General features: G+C 43.2%; 1 protein-coding gene across 2 annotated transcripts in view; it reads left to right on the top strand.

The window, feature by feature from the left end:
* LOC124621799 (zinc transporter 1) overlaps window positions 1-17939 on the top strand; it is a 338684-nt gene that overhangs the window by 143944 nt on the left and 176801 nt on the right. The window contains exon 1 of one of the 2 annotated variants that reach the window (XM_047147234.1): window positions 7407-7506. The exons of the other annotated variant lie outside the window; for it this stretch is intronic. The gene's annotated coding sequence lies outside the window, so the exon portion shown is untranslated. Of the gene's footprint in view, window positions 1-7406; window positions 7507-17939 lie in introns of those variants that run through there. 2 annotated transcript variants of the gene reach the window in all.

Raw genomic sequence — 17939 nt, 5'->3', positions numbered from 1 at the left:
ATTTCTTCACTTTTTCAAGTATTCATTTCGTCTTAGCCCTGCACTTCCTGTTTATTTCGTTCCTAAGTGACTTGTATTTCCGTATTCCTAAATTTCCTTGAAAATTTTTGCACCTCCTCCTTTCATCGAGCAACTGAAGTATTTCTTCTGTTACCCATGGCTTCTTCACAGTTTCGTTCCTTATATCTACGTTTTTCTCTCTAACGTCTGTGAGTGCTTTTTTTTTAGATATGTTCATTCCTCTCGAATTGAACTACATACTAGGCTATTCATTATGGAAGTATCTATAGCCTCAGAGAGCTAAAAGCGTCTCTCTTCATTCTTCAGTACTCCTGTATCCCACTTATTTGCCCATTGATTCTTCTTGACATCTCTTAAACTTCAGCCTACTCTCCATCACTACCAAATTGTGATCTGAGTCTCTGGCTACCCATGGCTACCCTTTGCAATCCTATATCTGATTTCGGAATCTATACCTGAACATGATGAAATCTAACTCAAACCTTCCCATATCTTCTGCCCGTTTCCAAGTATACCTCTTCTAGTTGTAGTTCTTTAACAGAATATTAGCTTTTACGAGCTGAAATTTGTTGCAGAACTAAACAAGTCTTTATGCTCTTTCATTCCTACTATCAAGCCCTTTTCTTCTAGTCCTTCCCCTACAACTGCATTCCAACGCCCTTGACTATCAGATCTTCATCTCCCTTTACGTTCCGAATTACCCTTTAAATACCCTCATATTCTCTCCCTCTCTCTTTCATCTTCTGTTTGCTATATTGGCATATACGAGGGCAGTTCAATGAGTAATGCAACACATTTTTTTCTCGGCCAGTTTTGGTTGAAAAAACCTGAAATTTCTTGTGGAATATTTTCAAACATTCCCGCTTCGTCTCGTGTAGTTTCATTGACTTCCGACAGGTGGCAGCGCTGTACGGAGCTGTTAAAATGGCGTCTGTAACGCATGTGCGTTGCAAACAACGGGCAGTGATCGAGTTTCTTTTGGCGGAAAACCAGGGCATCTCAGATATTCATAGGCGCTTGCAGAATGTCTACGGTGATATGGCAGTTGACAAAAACACGGTGAGTCGTTGGGCAAAGCGTGTGTCATCATCGCCGCAAGGTCAAGCAAGACTGTCTGATCTCCCGCGTGCGGGCCGGCCGTGCACAGCTGTGACTCCTGCAATGGCGGAGCGCGCGAACACACTCGTTCGAGATGATCGACGGATCACCATCAAACAACTCAGTGCTCAACTTGACATCTCTGTTGGTAGTGCTGTCACAATTGTTCACCAGTTGGGATATTCAAAGGTTTGTTCCCACTGGGTCCCTCGCTGTCTAACCGAACACCATAAAGAGCAAAGGAGAACCATCTGTGCGGAATTGCTTGCTCGTCATGTGGCTGAGGGTGACAATTTCTTGTCAAAGATTGTTACAGGCGATGAAACATGGGTTCATCACTTCGAACCTGAAACAAAACGGCAATCAATGGAGTGGCGCCACACCCACTCCCCTACCAAGAAAAAGTTTAAAGCCATACCCTCAGCCGGTAAAGTCATGGTTACAGTCTTCTGGGACGCTGAAGGGGTTATTCTGTTCGATGTCCTTCCCCATGGTCAAACGATCAACTCTGAAGTGTATTGTGCTACTCTTCAGAAATTGAATAAACGACTTCAGCGTGTTCGTAGGCACAAAAATCTGAACGAACTTCTCCTTCTTCATGACAACGCAAGACCTCACACAAGTCTTCGCACCCGAGAGGAGCTCACAAAACTTCAGTGGACTGTTATTCCTCATGCACCCTACAGCCCCGATCTCGCACCGTCGGATTTCCATATGTTTGGCCCAATGAAGGACGCAATCCGTGGGAGGCACTACGCGGATGATGAAGAAGTTATTGATGCAGTACGACGTTGGCTCCGACATCGACCAGTGGAATGGTACCGTGCAGGCATACAGGCCCTCATTTCAAGGTGGCGTAAGGCCGTAGCATTGAATGGAGATTACGTTGAAAAATAGTGTTGTGTAGCTAAAAGATTGGGGAATAACCTGGTGTACTTCAATGCTGGATAAAACAACCCCTGTTTCAGAAAAAAAATGTGTTGCATTACTTATTGAACTGCCCTCGTATATCTGAACTATTGTCGTCAGTGTTGGTTTGCTGTCGCTTCTGATAACAGTACTATTGCAGTGTTCACCGCAAGTCACTCTCTGTTCTACGTACTTTTTAATAACGAATCCTGCTCCCGATATTCCATTTTCTCCTGCTGCAGATATTACCCTATACTCACTACTACAAACTATTATAAAACATATAATGAAAATTTTATGTGTATAGACTGAAGCGGCAAGTGAAAATTTATACCAAGGCCGGGAATCGAACCCGTGTCTGCTGCTTAATAGGCATGTGCGGGTTTTTTTCCATTTTGTTCGTTGTTGATCGTTGTTTGGTCGTTGCGGACGTCACATGACAGCCGTTCAAATTCATTGTTGATGTTTTCACTCAGTTTTATATTGCAGAGGCCAACCAGCTCTCTGACCAAACACACTGAGCTACCGTGCCGGCTGTGTGTTAGCCACTAAGCCACCTTAGCACTGCGGTTGACACAAGTGCACGGACTACAGTAGCACGTCTCCCACCTCGATCCAAATTGTAACTGCTGCCCCAGCCTGCTTAAATTCCCTCTGATACGAACAGAATTGCAGAGGCTCTCCATGTTCTAGAACAACCACCTCAGCATCGAACGTAAACGGGAGGTCCAGTCCGAAACCCAGGTGCAGGTACTTACACAAATGAAACCACATAATTAGAGAGACCGCACTGGTCTCATAGAGATAAAATCATATCTGTATGAGACCAGTCAATTCTCTGAAACTGTCATGTCATTTTGTTCATAGTGATCTGCTCACAAGGGAACCTCCCCATCGCACCCCCCTCAGATTTAGTTATAAGTTAGCATGGTGGATAGGCCTTGATAAACTGAACACAAATCCATTGAGAAAACAGGAAGAAGTTGTGTGGAACTGTGGAAAAATAAGCAAAATATACAAACTGAGTAGTCCATGTGTAAGATAGGCAACATCATGGACATCATGAGCTCAGGAGCGCCGTGGTCCCGTGGTAGCGTGAGCAGCTGCCGAACGAGAGGTCCTTGGTTCAAGTCTTCCCTCGAGTAAAAATTTTACTTTCTTTATTTTTGCATAGTTATTATCTGTCCGTTCGTTCACTGACGCCTCTGTTCACTGTAATAAGTTTAGTGTCTGTGTTTTGCGACCGCATCGCAAAACCGTGCGATTAGTAGACGAAAGGACGTGCCTCTCCAATGGGAACCGAAAACATTTGATCGCAAGGTCATAGGTCAACCGATTCCTCCACAGGAAAACACATCTGATATATTCTATACGACACTGGTGACGGCATGTGCGTCACATGACAGGAATATGTTGTCGACCCACCTAACTTGTACACTTGGCGAATGGGTAAAAAGATTCTTCTACCTTGCCCGATTTAGGTTTTCTTGTGGATGTGATGAAAAGTGATGAAAACATAAGAGTTTGTCACATAAACTGAAAATAAAAAATTATACTTTTCAGTCGATGGAAGATTTGAACCAAGGACCTTTTGTTCCGCAGCTGCTCACGTTACCACGAGACCACGGCGCGCCTGCTTTCCCAGTGTCCTTGACATTGCATATCTTCCCATGAAGTACTCAGTTTGTATATTTTGCTTATTTTTTCACAGTTCCACACAACTTCTTCCTGTTTTCTCAATTAATCTGTGTTCAGTTTTTCAAGGCCTATCCACTGTGCCAACTTATAACTAAATCTGAGTGGGGTGCGATGGGGAGGTTCCCTTGTCAGACCTAAGATTACAAAGAATTCTAGGTGGCTCATTCAGGGTAACTAGTACGCCATCTCTTAACTAAACCTTGTCTCCGTGCACAGTACGTGACTCCGTATTGTGAATATGACAGAATGGTGTGAATTGCTTTTCTTTTCCAATTAAGGCTTCAGTAAGTTAATCACAGTTACCATATTACTACGATATTTAATTCATTAACAGTAGATTACATAACTAATGAGGAGGTATTGAAAGGAATTGGGGAGAAGAGGAGTTTGTGGCACAGCTTGACTAGAAGAAGGGATCGGTTGGTAGGACATGTTCTGAGGCATCAAGGGATCACCAGTTTAGTACTGGAGGGCAGCGTGGAGGGTAAAAATCGTAGAGGGAGACCAAGAGATGAATACACTAAGCAGATTCAGAAGGATGTAGGCTGCAGTAGGTACTGGGAGATGAAGAAGCTTGCACAGTATAGGGCAGCACGGAGAGCTGCATCAAACCAGTCTCAGGACTGAAGACAACAAAAACAGTCAGTTACAAGTACGTAGTGCAAATCTTACCGTCTGTCACTGTTTCCTTGTGTCTTAGAGGAATAATTTACCACTAAGACTGCGTATCTTTGGCGACACGGGATACACTTAATGACTGCTGGAATGCTCCTATTGTGAATGTGCACAGAGAAATCTAGCCGGCCCATTGGGGGACCCGGATCACCGATAGCAACCATACCCTAAGTCAGTTTCCAAATTACTCAGCTAACTTTTAGATAATACAGCAGCCCGAGAACTTAAACTCTAAAACGGCAAAGATACTCGTAGAAATACTTTTCAGTTTGTTGCCCACGTCCGGCCAGAGTAGAGGCCCCGATTCACAGGCTGTGAACCTACCTGCTGTTAGTCAATACAAATACGACCCAGTTCTTTGCGACTATTCAGTGATTCACTTGGATACAAAAAGTTGATTCCTTACGAGACAGGCTTCACGCAATTTAAGCAGCTTGCCTGTGAACGCCTGGAAAAATCAGAACAATTTCCATAAAGCATAGTTGGCTTTAACTAAAAAACGTGAACTCTTAGTAGGATAAAAGGATAAATACTGTAGGACAGTTGGAGTGCTTCTTGACGAACATTTTGATGTACAATTAATCACATTAGTTCTCATATTGACTTTATTACAGTTTTTGTGAGCATCAGTAACTTATATACTCTGTTTTCTGGCCAATATTGGAATCTGCACTAAGTGTCTTACTTAGATGGTTCAAACATTACGTACACATTAACATCATGTCCATCTAAAAAGTAGACGACAATCACGTATTTCAGTTATAAGTTTTTATTCTGGATATATTTATATTTGATAATCAAAAGTAAGGTTATTATTCTATAACTAATCAGTATGTAGTTTTCTTCCTGTTGGGCCGGCCGCGGTGGCCGTGCGGTTCTCGGCGCCTCAGTCCGGAACCGCGTGACTGCTACGGTCGCAGGTTCGAATCCTGCCTCGGGCATGGATGTGTGTGATGTGCTTAGGTTAGTTAGGTTTAAGTAGTTCTAAGTTCTAGGGGACTGATGACCTAAGATGTTAAGTCCATAGTGCTCAGAGCCATTTGACTCATCTTCCTGTTGGTAACACTGTAGTATATGTGGTCTACTTCATTCCAAATAGTATCCTGAAACATCCCAAAAAATTTCATACCTCGAGCTTAAACAGATTTTTTCGGCATAAAATAAACATGTCATAAAATGTAATTCTCACAATATTCAGTTCAAAATTATATTTGGTATAGACAACACCTCTGTTGTTCCTAATACAGTCCAACAGCAGAATCTTCTCGGTTTACATGTTCCTCATCTTTTCTCTTCCTTTCCTCGTTTCTCTTGTTATTCTGGCCTCTTTAGTTTCCTCAAGGATCCTCTTCTCAGCTTTGGCCACTCTCAGGGAATCAAGTACCACCAGTGATTGCCTCATACTGAACCCAGAATATATTCCTAGCAAACTCTAGAACTTCACACCAGTACCAAAACACTTTTCTGAAGGCATAACAACTGTCGAGAATGACAAAATAGCAAAAACTCAAATTACAGAAAAGTTTATAAGCAAAACAACGCTCGAACAAAAGTGGTTCAAATGGCTCTGAGCACTATGGGACTTAACTTCTGAGGTCATCAGTCCCCGAGAACTTAGAACTACTTAAACCTAACTAACCTAAGTACATCACACGCATCCATGCCCGAGGCAGGATTCGAACCTGCGACCGTAGCGGTCGCTCGGTTCCAGACTGTAGCGCCTAGAACCGCTCGGTCACAACGGCCGGCAACGCTCGAACACCAAAGATATATAAAGGAAAACGTAAGACCATGGCAAAGAGTGTCTTCTAACAGAGTTGTCAACTCGAGAAACAGTTGTATAGTATATACTTCTCCAATGGGAGTCTACTAACTACATGTAATGTATGAAAGCAGCGGAAACGTAAGTGTGGGCGCACACCGAGAGATCTTTAAGTTAGTTTTTTAAATAACTTTCCTATGTCCAAGTCAGTTTTTTAACTACTATTTTGTCAAAAAACTAGGTATTGTTTTAAGATGGAAAACAAAGAACTGATTTTTTGAATCGGGTTCACAAGTAAGAGACCTTAACGGTTTGTTTAAATGAAATAATAATAAAGTAAATGATGAATGCTGGTTTCAAGTCTTCGTGAGTTTCTGAATTCGTAAGTGGTCGGTTTTAAATAATTGGTTAAGTTTATCGTGTAAGGACTAACCGACGCATTAGTCGCAATACCCTGGTGATTAATCACACAGTAAGGTGATAAGAAAAAAGGCATGTTTTTTTCCTGTTTGATGAAAAATGTTTACAACTCACTGACCTTTGAGTTAAACAAATCAGAGTTGAATGATTGCTCTTTAAGTAGAATCAATGTCTCAACAACACTTCAGCTTTTAAGTTAAAGCAACACATTATCTAATTGCACATGATGTGGAGTGGTGCGAGTGAGCTTCGGATGGCAGCATAGGGAAAGAGTTAAAAGGAAAAAAAAATTCAGGTTCATTGGACGAATATTAAGAAAACGCAATTAATCAGTGAAAGAACTGGCTCGCGAAACGCGTGTAAGACCGACTCTTGAGTATTCCTCACCAGTGTGCGACAGTTGAGAGTTTGAATTAATAGAAGAAGCAGAGGAAAGGTCCAACGAATAGCGGCGCGTTTCGTCACCGGGTCACTAAATAAGCGCGACTGTGTCACGGAGATGCTCAAAACCTCCAGGGACAGACGTTGCAAGAGGTCAGCGCGCCACCATATCAGCTCCACACACACATAACACACAAAATAACCGCGATGAGAAAATGACCGAAATTAGAGCTAATCCACCATTTGCAAATTGTGTGCCGCTATCGTTTCCTCCTTTAGCAGTTCAAAGTACCCTCCATAATATAGTGGCTCGCGGATGTAGATGTAGACGTGTACACTCAAGTACGACACCCTTCCCTGGCTTTGCTACAGCCCCTTTGTATTGATGAATTGTGTCCCGGGCATGCGGGAGTAATGCTATCCTTTTCGGTTGGTTTTGCAGCTGGAGTATGAGACGGACTTTCGGGAGGAAGAGGCGGCGATCGTGACAGTGTGACACAGAATGACGCGGCCGTCTGCAGACACCTAGCGGTATCTCTCAGGTACGGCAAACACGACGAGGCGTAAAGTAGACCAGTTCATTTCCACAGCTTTTTTCATTTTTGTGTTTAGAATTTATACATCATCGAAGAACACATTTGAGCCAGATTATTTAACATTAAGATAAATCCGGCAAATACAGGCCTCAATTTCGCCCGGAAGGCACCAGCACCTCCCAGAGAACGTTTTTGAACTCACTGGACCCCCTGCGGGTCCGGAGGTTAGAACAGGCCCGAGGTATTTTGCCTGTCGTAAGAGCCGACTAAAAGGAATATCTCACGTTTCGGCCTTTATGTGCTGGTCCCCTGTAGGGTTTGACCTCCATTTTTCGAAATTTACCCGAAGAGCGAGCCAGTTGGGGAAGGGCACACTACATGGTGCATCGTGTCCATTGTGCATTGAGATCATTAGCCCACTTTCTCGTCGTCGCATTGCAGTCCCGCCCATTCTCCGTATCCTGGGCGAGGACACCTTCCTGGGTGCGTATTCCACCAGGCACTATGCAGTGTCGCTTTCTGTGCCGACGATGACCATTGTCTTCTTAGCTCCTCCTCATCCAGCACAGTAGCCAGTCCGTTGTGGTGGGGCCGCCATGTACCCTGTTGGTTGTAGCCCCCTGACAACACAGGGATCGCTCTGCTGATGCCTCCCCACGTATGCCAAGGAGTAGATGCCCATCTCCCTGGGCCATCGGGAGTCCGGGCAATGGCCATCCTGCCTGGTGGCCTTTGCTACGGCTGGGTGGCGCTCGTGGGGAGGGTTCGTGGTCGGAGTGGCAGATGACACGACATGAAGCGTAGTACGCCATCTCTTGCTGGTGGTCCGCCGCCAGCAGTCTATAAGCGGACAAAGTCTAACTTTAATGCAAAGAAATATGACCCCAGTATTGCAAGTCTTACTCGCACCTGGCGATTTTTTATTGTGAAACTAAAGAAGTCACGATTACATTGCACCCTGAGTGACGGAAAACATGTGAAACCGTCTGCGTCTGTCCCTATACCGACATTTTGTGCCACGTATAAATTTTATTATGTCTTCAACGCGCCAAAAATAGTTCAATAATACATAAAACGTTTTTGTGTTTATCTGTGTCGTTGAGAAATGTAAAACAAAGCCGCATGCGGCTGATTAACGGTCCCTCCCTCCCTCCCCTCTCTTCCCGCTCAATAAAGCGTAACGTGGGTGCTGTGCACTCTGGCGAGAGAGATTGGCACGCATGCATGAGCACCACATACGAGATGAGTTCTTGGCCACCTATGTTTGAGATAAAACATTTTAGTGAAATACATGTTACACGATTTCAAGGTAAATCCGTGAATAAAGTGAAAAAATGGCAGCGAACGTTTATTATTTCATTATGCTGATATTATTATATATAAAAATAAAGGAAAAATTCATGTGTGAACAGAACTAATCATCGAACACTTCGGAAAATTCTTTCCCCTATTATTCTAGAAGGTATTTCTGAACAGTCCCGTTTTAAAGTACAGCAGTAATCTATAAACACGCGCTTATCGAAACTTCCTTGGTAGTGGTCCTCCGTAGTTTTAATATCACTGTGAAATCATCCACCTTGTACCTCACTGGCGTCTCCTAAATCGTCTGGAAAATGGCCCGAGTATTTGTGTAAACAGTTCTCCTTAATACTCCTCTTTCACTCAAGGGATTTCAAACTGTTAAGCACCTCGTTTACCAGTGCAACATAGTTTTTAGATTTGCGTTTGTCCAGAAAAGTTTCGGACAGCTGCACCAAATGAGGTCCAGGCTTTTAATTGAGCCACGTTCATGTATGAAGGCAGGATCCTCAATGAGTTGTTTTATTTGTTGACCCTTAAATATTCCTGCTTCAATTTTTCCCGCTCTCAGATGAGACAACATATATATGCAAAACATGATCCGTTCGTGTCAAGAACCTTCACCAACGCTTTTGAAATTCTTTCGATAATTATTTTGCAAGACGTACGGAAACGTATGTGACGTTCTGTCTGACGATTAAAGAATTCCGGAGTGCAATACGTGGACTAACTGCAACAACTACTGCCACATTTTTTTATACATAGAAATTGCATGATCAGGAGCGTTTTGGTCAACTAACCTTAAACGACGCAAGAAAAAAGGAAAGAAACCTATAAAGTGTATAGTTTATTATTTGTGCCATATATTATTTAAACACTGACAAACTTTACACAGACTTTTAATTATTCCATAATGTCTATACTCAATAAACATGTTTCTCGCCCCAAAAAGGTACCGATATTATTGTGAGTGTATACACAAATCTGACAGAATCCCTCTAGTACGGAAGCAACCAACAACTACGAGGGTTGGAACTTAAATAGTGGAAACTGTTTATTCACAGCCGACACAAAAGAGTTACACGTTTGCACCTGTTACTGTCATTCAAACTAGTCACCAGCTTTGTGTAGAACCCGTTGCCAGCGATGTGGAAGGCGTAGTATACCGTTAGCAGAGCCTGTTCTGTTGATGGCGCTAATGGAGCGCTGTAAAGATACGGTGATTCTCGTGTACGACTGTGATGGTGTTATCCTAACGCATTACGTTCCTCCACGGCAGACCGTTCATGCACGCTATTACTGTTCGTTATGGAGCATCACCTGCGACCAGCTCTGCGAAAGAAGCGGCGACACTTTCTGCGCAACCCACCCATCATTTTGCACGACAATGCTCGGGCGCATACTGCGCAAGCTGTGGCTGCTCTGTTCGGTCGATGGGACTGGGAAGTACTGTACCATCCACCATACTCCCCGGACTTAAGTCCTTGTGACTATGATTTGATTCCGAAGACGAAGGAACCACTTTGTGGCATTCGCTTCAGAACTGTTCCAGAGATTCGACAGGCAGTAGACCGCTCCATTCTCACCATCAACAGAACTGGCTCTGCCAACGGTATACTACGCCTTCCACATCGCTGGCAACAAGTTCTACACAGCGCTGGTGGCTACTTTGAAGGACAGTAACAGGTGCAAACATGTAACTTTTTTGTACCTGTTGTGAACAAATAGTTGCCAGTATTTAAGTTACAACCCTCGTACCTGCAGCAAAAAGGCAAATTACCAAAAATCCTCAATTAATACCAAAGTCTCCTCCGGCGCTACCAGCACTATTACGGCAGGCTGAGACCTCTCTCCACCGCACCCTGCGTCCGACCACTTCAGACTCTACTCGACAACTGCTCGCTCTCCACTACTCGCAACAATATTTCGGAGTTTTGTATGCACACAGTAGAATCGTGTACGTCCAACTTTCAGGCCCAGCTCGATATGCAGTGGACGGAAGACGATTTTTTCTCGTTCAACAAAAGGGTAGTTAATGACACTTTTTTCCTCTACGCCCATGTTTCCTCTTTTAAGTCACACTTTTTCTAACCCAGTGCTTGTTTTCTCTCTGCGGTCACAGAGGCACAAGAAGCAAGGGTATCTGGTGTGGTTATTTTGTTGTCAAACGAAAAAGTTAACCATTTTTATCTCCACATTCATGTCCGTGATACTTTATCTTCTCTAAGACCGAAGATATCATCTTGAATGATTTTTTTTTTATTTTCGTTGTGTAAGTAGTTCGTAACGAACCACATTTGTTCCCATTGTGTAGAACACATTTCAGTCTTAGGTCTAAACTGCCAATAAATAGGCGACAATCATTTGGAAAGCATACAGAAAGTACCATTTTTTTCCCGTGAGTCCTCTAAATTCGTGACAAAATACAAGACTGTCTTCTTGAAAGCAGAAGGGTGTTGTTGTTGTGGTCTTCAGTCCTGAGACCGGTTTGATGCAGCTCTCCACGCTACTCTCTCCTGTGCAAGCTTCATCATCTCCCAGTACCTACTGCAACCTACGTCCTTCTGATTCTGCTTAGTGTATTCATCTCTGGGTCTCCCTCTACGATTTTTACACTTCACGCTGCCCTCCAGTACTAATTTGGTGATCCCTTGATGCCTCAGAACATGTCCTACCAACCGATCCCTTCTTCTAGTCAAGTTGTGCCACAAACTCCTCTTCTCCCCAATTCTATTCAATACCTCCTCATTAGTTATGTGATCTACCCATCTAATCTTCAGCATTCTTCTGTAGCACCACATTTCGAAAGCTTCTATTCTCTTCTTGTCCAAACTATTTATTGTCCATGTTTCACTTCCATACATGGCTACACTCCACACAAATACTTTCAGAAACGACATCCTGACACTTAAATCAATATTCGATGTTAACAAATTTCTCTTCTTCAGAAACGCTTTCCTTGCCATTGCCAGTCTACATTTTATACCCTCTCTGCTTCGACCGTCATCAGTTATTTTGCTCCCCAAATAGCAAAACTCCTTTACTACTTTAAGGGTCTCGTTTCCTAATCTAATTCCCACAGCATCACACGACTTAATTCGACTACATTCCATTATCCTTGTTTCGCTTTTGTTGATGTCCATCTTATATCCTCCTTTCAAGACACAGTCCATTCAGTTCAACCGCTCTTCCAAGTCCTTTGCTGTCTCTGACAGAATTACAATGTCATTGGCGAACCTCAAAGTTTTTATTTCTTCCCCATGGATTTTAATACCTACTCAGAATTTTTCTTTTGTTTCCTTTACTGCTTGCTCAGTATACGGATTGAATAGCATCGGGGAGAGCTACAACCCTGTCTCACTCCCTTCCCAACCACTGCTTCCCTTTCATATCCCTCGACTCTTACAACTGCCATCAGCTTTCTGTGCAAATTGTAAATAGCCTTTCGCTGACTGTATTTTACCCCTGCCACCTTCAGAATTTGAAAGGGAGTATTCCAGTCAACATTGTCAAAAGCTTTCTCTAAGTCTACAAATGCTAGAAACGTAGGTTTGCCTCTCCTTAATTTTTCTTCTAAGGTAAGTCGTAGGGTCAGTATTGCCTCACGTGTTCCAACATTTCTACGGAACCTTTTTCTCTTGAACGGTAAAAGTCAATTTTGGTTTCTTGTTCCAGTAAATTTTTATTGTTCAACCTGGAAGCCAGTAATTCAGAAGCTTCTTTTGACATGTTGACATCTCTGGTGAGGTCATTTAACTGACCCCGGTTAAAATGGCGAGGAACTGATATCACCTTATAATCTCTGTCTCCTTCATTAATATGTGAGGGCAACACTCGTCCTAACGGAGGTGTGTTAGCTGGCGAAACGTTGGGCTGGTCACTTCCTCTGAGTTAGGGGCCGGCCGCATTGCACAGACTAAGTCACGATAAATTCTCTCGCTAGAGTTGCCTCAATTGATACCGGTAATATTTAGTAAGCAACCGAATTTCAGATTTCTTCTTTTCCCATTAACCCACTGTCTTAAACGTTCTGTAGAAGTTTTACACATCTGACGCGGCGCCTAGGTGGTTTCCTGATCACGAAGCCCAACACCAAATATCCAAGATAAGCTATCTTTCAAAATCGCTAACAGTTTCCCGTTTCCTTGAAACGTTTTATTCTCAGCGTGTGAAGCAAATCACATCAGTTAGCTTCACACAACTTCTTCTAGAACTCATTTTCTTTCTGTTTCACAACAAAAATAAAACAATCTACGAAACAGAGCGTTTTTGGTTAATTTTGTAAAAACTCCTTCCTTGCCACAGATAACACGCGAGACCTAACTTCGCTCTACCTTGTAAGGCGAGAGCTCGCAAACTGACCTAACTTCAGCGTTGAATGTCATTAAGTTAGCATGTCCATACTCCATCTGATGGACTTCCCTGCAACTAACTGGACGGCAGACTGACAGTAGGGCAAATATACAAGAACTGCACAAAATGGATTTAAAACTCTACATTTCGCGTAGAATTGCACATTAAAGAACACTGATCTGAAAAACTAGAGCACACTGAGAAAATCGGATTTCATATTTATATTCACTGTCCCTAATTAAGCTAAAATCGGTTTCGAAATTCTAGGCATCAAGCAAAATCTGTGTCTTGTAGGCCTGTGTTAACTACTACTTTGTTTACATTTGGCTCTCAGTTACGAAATTGTAGAGCCAAAAATTTGTGGTACGAAGCGGCTTTTGGTTGTTGCAAAATAAATATTTCAGCCACGGTCAACATTTGAATGGTGCTTTTAAAGCATGCAGGTGTTTTTTCGTTATGTCTTTAAGCAATTCTATTCGTTTTATCTTACGAAGTAGGGCGATAGATTTTACTGAGCTTCATTCAGGAAAATATCCGTCCAGCAGAAAATCACCAGACCACTGCAAGTGAGAAATAATTATCGATTTCCACGCTCATTAGGGTATAATTGCTAGAGGCACCTGCAGGCACTAGCTAGCTATTCAGAGCAGCAAGGATCTGCTGGTCAATAGGAGCAGCATTTTACCTTGGATGGAGTCACTGAAGTGTATTGGGACCATTTGCTCATGTGCGCGAGAGGGTGCAGAAAAGTATTACTTCCGAATCTTCTTCTTTTTTTCTTTTGTTCTCAACATCGGTTGAGATACTACATGTCATGCGTATTACTCGGTCGACTTTCCCGGAAGTGCAAATCCTATGTTGCTAGAAGGCTCCGAATTGTAGCGTGTAACATAGAGGTGTGTAACGTAACTATGTCGGTGGGTGAGAAACAGCGCTATGCAGTCGAGGTTCTAACCGCAGAAGAGCTAGTCCACATATTATGGAGCACCCTCCCCGTCAGCGTGACAATGCCGGACCACACAACACACGAGAGCACTGCGACGTGCAGAACAATCCCGACACCCTGGGTTCCCCTGTCTTGCCACCGGCCATCCCCCACACACACCCGACTTGGCCCCATCCGATTTTCATCTCTTTCCAAAACCTACAGGAACTTCGAGGACTTCACTCTGATATGCAGAAGCGGTGCTTCTACATCTAAATACATACTCCGCAATCCACCATACGGTGCGTGGCGGAGGGTATCTCGTACCACAACTAGCATCTTCTCTCCTTGTTCCACTCCCAAACAGAAAGAGGGAAAAATGACTGCCTACATGCCTCTGTACGAGCCCTAATCTATCTTATCTTATCTTTGTGGTCTTTCCGCGAAATGTAAGTTGGCGGCAGTAAAATTGTACTGCAGTCAGCCTCAAATGCTGGTTCTCTAAATTTCCTCAGTAGAGATTCACGAAAAGAACGCCTCCTTTCCTCTAGAGACTCCCACCCGAGTTCCTGAAGCATTTCCGTAACACTCGCGTGATGATCAAACTTACCAGTAACAAATCTAGCAGCCCGCCTCTGAATTGCTTCTATGTCCTCCCTCAATCCGACCTGATAGGGATCCCAAACGCTCGAGCAGTATTCAAGAATAGGTCGTATTAGTGTTTTATAAGCGGTCTCCTCCACAGATGAACCACATCTTCCCAAAATTCTACCAATGAACCGAAGACGACTATCCGCCTTCCCCACACCTGCCATTACATGCTTGTCCCACTTCACATCGCTCTGCAATGCGTAAGTAGGCTGTTTAGGTTTTTTTATTGGTAACGCCACGTAGCGCTCTGAATGAAAATCACTGGCTGTGCTGTGTGCAGTCTGTGGCTGGTTTGCATTGTTGTTCGCTATTGTAGTGTTGGGCAGCTGGCTGTTAACAGCGCGTAGCGTTGCGCAGTTGGAGGTGAGCCGCCAGCAGTGGTCGATGTGGGGAGTGAGATGGCGGAGTTTTGAGAGCGGATGATACACTATTAAGGTAAATACATTGTTTGTTCTCTATCAAAATCTTTCATTTGCTAACTATGCCTATCAGTAGTTAGTGCCTTCAGTAGTTTGAAAAATGGCTCTGAGCACTATGGGACTTAACATCTATGGTCATCAGTCCCCTAGAACTTAGAACTACTTAAACCTAACTAACCGAAGGACATCACACACATCCATGCCCGAGGCAGGATTCGAACCTGCGACCGTAGCAGTCGCGCGGTTCCGGACTGCGCGCCTAGAACCGCGAGACCACCGCGGCCGGCAGTATTACGAATCTTTTATTTAGCTGGCAATAATGACGCTCGCTGTATTGCAGTAGCTCGAGTAACGAAGATTTTTGTGAGGTAAGAATTCATGAAAGGTATAGGTTATTGTTAGTCAGGGCCATTCTTTTGTAGGGATTACTGAAAGTCAGATTGCGTTGCGCTAAAAATATTGTGTGTCACTTTAGTGAATGTCTGAGTACGTTCAGTTTTGCTCAGCTGTTTGAAAATCAAATAATGTAAGAGGTTTATCAGCACAGTCATAAATTTTTCTAAGGGGACGTTTCAAATGTTACCCCCGAATATTTAATCGACGTGACTGTCAAGCGCTGCACTACTAATGGAGTATTCAAACATTACGGGATTCTTTTTCCTATTCATCTGCATTAATTTACATAAAATGTAGACTGGCAATGGCAAGGAAATCGTTTCTGAAGAAGAGAAATTTGTTAACATCTAGTATAGATTTAAGTGTCAGGAAGTCGTTTCTGAAAGTATTTGTATGGAGTGTAGCCATGTATGGAAGCGAAACATGGACGATAACCAGTTTGGACAAGAAGAGAATAGAAGCTTTCGAAATGTGGTGCTACAGAAGAATGCTGAAGATAAGGTGGGTAGATCACGTAACTAATGAGGAGGCATTCAATAGGATTGGGGAGAACAGGAATTTGTGGCCCAACTTGACTAGAAGAAGGGATCGGTTGGTAGGACATGTTTTCAGGCATCAAGGGATCACAAATTTAGCATTGGAGGGCAGCGTGGAGGGTAAAAATCGTAGAGGGAGACCAAGAGATCAATACACTAAGCAGATTCAGAAGGATGTAGGTTGCAGTAGGTACTGGGAGATGATGAAGCTTGCACAGGATAGAGTATCATGGAGAGCTGCATCAAACCAGTCTCAGGACTGAAGACCACAACAACAACAACTATATTTAGAGTTAGCTGCCATTCTTTACACCAATCACAAATCCTGTCCGAGTCATCTTCTATCCTCCTACAGTCACTCAACGACGACGCCTTCCCGTACACCACAGCATCATCAGCAAACAGCCGCACATTGCTATCCACCCTATCCAGAAGATCATTTATGTAGATAAAAAACAACAGCGGACCTACCACACTTGCCTGGGGCACTCCAGATAATACCCTCACCTCCGATGAACACTCACCATCGAGGACAACGTACTAGGTTCTATTACTTCAGAAGTCTTCGAGCCACTCACATACTTGGGAAAACACAGATGAGGCGGTTGCTCCGTCAACAAAATCAAACGTCCTACAGCGACGACGTCTACAAACTGGTTTCTCGTTGGGAGAAATGTCTTCGTCACCAGGGTGATTATGTTGGGGAAATAAACTTGTTAATAACGTTTGTTTTATTTCAAAATCTTTAAAAAATTTACTTTTCAGCACGCCCGATTACAACTTCTGTCAAAGATACTTTATTTGAATGATTTGTACTGTACTGCATTGTTAACAAACGTCAGACGCAGGACGACATGGGACAGCATACGAGTAAGAAGATCGAGGGATTATGGGAATTGGTTGTGCAGTGTCAATCAAGCAATGAGTCTTGCGGAGCTAGCGCGAATGGTTTGGTGGAACAGTTAGCAGCGAGCCAGTGGTGCACGATGGTTTGGTCCGTAATTCAACTATTTCGCTAGTATCAGCGATACGATCAAGTTCTTCATTTCTGAGAGTTAGTCTGGTTTGGGACTTCGTAAAAATCACGTGTAATGGCGGTTAGTGAACAGCACTAGTGAACAATATCAGAATTATGAATGGAATGGGACTGTAGTGGTAATATTAGAGTGATGAAAGCTATGGGAGTATGGTAATTTTTTGGAGTTTCGATAAATTAATGGCGGAGTTTTATTAAATGAACTTTAATATTTAGCACTGGTGCTTCATCGTGCATCTGCTCGTATGAAGTCGATGTTTCATAGTTTCGAATGATCACTCTGATTCATGTTGCTCGCTACTTCCGTCGGTCCAAGTGCCACCTAAATCATTTAAGCCGATCCACATGTGCACAGATGTTACAAAATTTTCAGCCAGTCGCTGCTGAAGTTTAGGAACAGACGAACACGACGTTAGTGAGTACCCCTTGATAGCGCAGAATAATTTATCTGAGCAGTCGTGGGGTAACTCTGGCAGTAGCCATTCAGTATCTACCACTCTCGTCTCCCACTCAGATTTGCAGAGTTATAACCAGTATTAAGTGATGAATTTAGAGAAATTCCTCAGCTGCCTTCGTATTGTAAGTTCCACACTATGTGGTTACGTAAGAAATTAAGCCCAAAAGTACCTTCCACTCTACGTATTATCACATGTACACACAAACTGTTACCCAACTTAAACTCGTACGCTAACTTTTGACTAAACGGAACCCTATCTGAATTGCACTACAACTGATTTGAATACGTCTTTCTATTAAATACGCAACTGAAGTAAAACAATTATCTGGCGATAATTAAAATGTCCACTTACGTCGCGTCTTGACAA

Source organism: Schistocerca americana, chromosome 7, assembly GCF_021461395.2.
Source record: "Schistocerca americana isolate TAMUIC-IGC-003095 chromosome 7, iqSchAmer2.1, whole genome shotgun sequence".
NCBI classification, from domain to species: Eukaryota; Metazoa; Arthropoda; class Insecta; order Orthoptera; family Acrididae; genus Schistocerca; species Schistocerca americana.
The sequence above is the reverse complement of the archived record's forward strand: the minus strand, read 5'-3'. Positions and strand labels throughout refer to the sequence as shown.